Source organism: Phragmites australis, chromosome 7 (assembly GCF_958298935.1).
Source record: "Phragmites australis chromosome 7, lpPhrAust1.1, whole genome shotgun sequence".
NCBI classification, from domain to species: Eukaryota; Viridiplantae; Streptophyta; class Magnoliopsida; order Poales; family Poaceae; genus Phragmites; species Phragmites australis.
In genome coordinates this window covers 19,216,374-19,219,641 of record NC_084927.1, presented here as the reverse complement: position 1 = coordinate 19,219,641, position 3,268 = coordinate 19,216,374, and the positions used below count along the sequence as shown (strand labels likewise).

At 43.0% G+C, this 3,268-nt stretch overlaps 1 long non-coding RNA gene across 1 annotated transcript; it reads left to right on the top strand.

The window, feature by feature from the left end:
* Window positions 1-1,255: 1,255 nt before the first annotated feature.
* LOC133924100 (uncharacterized) lies at window positions 1,256-2,921 on the top strand. Its single transcript, XR_009910762.1, has 2 exons — window positions 1,256-1,725; window positions 2,649-2,921. It is a non-coding gene; the product is annotated as an uncharacterized LOC133924100 (long non-coding RNA).
* The last annotated feature ends 347 nt before the right edge of the window (window positions 2,922-3,268 follow it).

The following is a 3,268-nucleotide window of genomic DNA, read 5'->3' as shown; positions in this document are numbered from 1 at the left end:
GCAGAACTTGCATCTATCAGATCGTATTGTGAAGTGAAGCTTGAATATTTACACTCACCACGGCAGCTGTAACAGTGAATACAGATAAGTAGACATACTTCTTTTTTAATTCTACGTATGTAGTGAGTTAGGATGGGAGACGTGGGAAACAAAACACACTTTTAATGAGAGAAACACATAGTATTGTGGAACTTCGTTGTGTTAAGATGGAGAGATGCGTTGAACTAAACGCATTCCTAATGACAGAAACATATAGTATTGTGTAACTTCAAACTAAAATGTCAGGATATGCCTCGAATTGAATATTCGATCAGTGATAAATATCTTGTTTTTGACCTTTCATGTTGTTGCATATCCACACTGACATTCACTCCTTCCGAACGAGCATATCATAGTTCGTACGTCCCTGTTAAGGACAAGACTATCTACAGCACCGAGAAAGGGATCGGATACTACGATTTTTCTTTGCGCTCCGAGAAAGGGGAAGGATAGGATATCACTGGCCAGTGGAGACACGCCAAGACACGTACGACTCACGAACCTCGGCTCCCAGCTAGTACGTGCCGTCCACCCCGACGCCGATCCGATAGGCTCTCTCTCGCTCCACGAAAAATCTCACGCGCGTTTGTTTCCCAGAAACCTGCGAGAGTCTCCGATGGAATCAAGCATCGCTATCGGAAGATCGCTGCTGAGAACTGGAGAACAATTGACCGCTCCCGGTTTACGGCTCCTCGTTAGATTTCCTCACTCAAGCACTCCACGACATGATCGACGATGAGGAAAGCTTTGCTTGTTTGACACAACGTGGAGCGACAACGGGGGCGACACCACATCGGTTGCTTTAGACCTCGTTTGGTTAGACTTAGTTTTAGCTTATCGTCTCTCGAAAGTTGAAAGCTGAACCAAGCATGCTACTTTTTAAAATTACCTTTGAAGTCCGGTTGTTTTAGACCTCGTTTGGTTAGACTTATTTTTAACTTTCGTCTCTCAAGGACTGAAAGACGAATCAAACATACTGTTTTTTAAAATAAAACGATCTATGATTTACCACTGGATAAGTACATGTTCTGTGATACTATCTATTATGAGAATAACATATAAAACCTAAATTCATATATCATTAATACACTAATAATATATCATAGAATATACAACTTATTTAGTAATAAATAGTAGAATCTTCTTTTTAAAATCAAAGCTGATTTTCTCGAAAAGTCGTTTTGAACTGGACCCGAGAAACGCAGTTTGACTAGCTTTTGCGAGAGATGGTTACCAGAGTCCCTTAAATTTGAGAAGAATTTACCCGCCTATGCCATTAGATAAATAGTTACTCGCCTCTTATTTTTTCTGGCTCGAACCGGTCCTCACCTGCGACTCTGGGAGGCGACCTCGCGAGGGCGATTAAGGTTTCCGCCGCCACCGCCGCCCGTCGCCGCCGCCCGTCGTCATGCGGAGAACACCCCCTTCGTTACCTTTCTTGTGATCATAAGCCCGCCGGTCCGCCGCCGGTTCCTCCGTCTTCCCCGCCCTGTCCGGTCGACTTTGCCCCATCTGGTCGACGCCGCCTCCTCCGTCGTCCCCGCCCGGCCGCCCCTTCCGTTGACTCTGCATCCTCCATCGTCCCTACCCGCTGCCTCCTCCGTCGACGTTTCACCCGCAGGTCCGCTGCCCCCGGCGTGGACGCCGCCGCCTCAATCTGGCCCCCGTCCTCTGCCTCAATCCGTGGTAAGCTCCCCTCCCTCCTCTGGCTCTCTCTGCCTCTCGTCCTGTTTGCTCATCTGATTTGCCTCTCGACTATATGTTTCCTCTCTGGGTTCCTGAATGGCCTGTTTATTTGGGGATGGTAATAAGGTAATAGGGGAGCAATTAGAGTAGGACTGAACGAAGCTGGCCCCTATTTGATTCGATAACATGGACTCACTTTATGCTACCAAATCCATTGCTTTCTGAATGTTTCAATCACTAGATGTGTATTTTTTTTGGGGGGGGGGGGGAGGGGGGAGGAGATTTGTTGGAATTTTATCTGTTTTGGGTTTTACCTTTCATGGTGGAGTAGTGAGTTTAAGCTTAAACAATTTATCCCTAGTGATTAAATTTTTGGGGCTGCAATGCCGGAGTAGATTGATCTTGCGAGATAAAAAAAACTTTTGATTGGTCATTGCTTACATTATGCACATAAATGTATTAGCTTGCTGGGACCTCATCAATGATCATAATTTTGGTGGATTCCGAGTCATTTGCAGAGGGACGTGAGCCTGTCGATTTCCAGTTTTTTATTTGGTTATTAGAATTCACAAGGTGCATTGTTGATTTCGACGATTCATATGCTGTATTGTCGATTAATTTCTGTGTTCCTCTTGCATTCCGTTTGACTGTCTGAGTGGTGTGGTCGCAGTTGCTTTGTGTGTAGTGTTTTCATTTTTAGACTGCATGGCATGGTTAGACAAGTTGATTGGTAAATATTAGTGCATGATTCAGGTATGTCTGTGTTAGTGACTGATATAACTATGAAAGTGCCTGTGATATCTGTTTGCAGTAGATACTTTGAATAAGAACATTGAATTGGAGTACTAGTTAAGCTCTGAATATTTGTTGCCTCCTTCCCTTCTTATGACTCTTTTTGTGTGTGCCTGTGATCTTTGTTGCAGATCTTGGTGATTGTTCTTGAAAGCATTTCACGGGAAGCTCTCCAGAGTTCGACAGTCATAAAATGTGTCCAAGTTCAGAACAACTGCAACTTGAAGGATAGCTGCAAGTTGAATTATTTGCTGTACGAATCTACTGTATTGTGATGAATGTCCCTTTCAAACATTGAATTGTAGTTGTTATGATAGGATGAACAGCTAAAAAGTTTATGCGCACATCTTTTCTGTGGTATTTTGGCATAAATTGAGCTACTTGGCTACTGCATTTGCTGTTTTGATGAGATGGTTGAAAGTTGTAGCTTTGATAATTTCATAGTACTGTCTTGTTTGTTCACTGCTGGTGCTGACCCCATGATTAGATTATATTTCATTTCATACTATTATGTTTGCAAGGATGATCCATGATTTTGCCTGGCAATATGACATGTCTAGGCTGTTGATGGAGTTTCATTTGATCAATGCTCTATTCTATGCTATCTAACCCCTTAAGCCAGCATAAATGAATTTATGTGCATGTACAAAATCACAAGAAAGAATACACGTGGTGAAGCGAGCAAATACACGTGATTATGGATGGTCAACTATTTACATTTCTAATAATAATAGTTACATGTATATACACC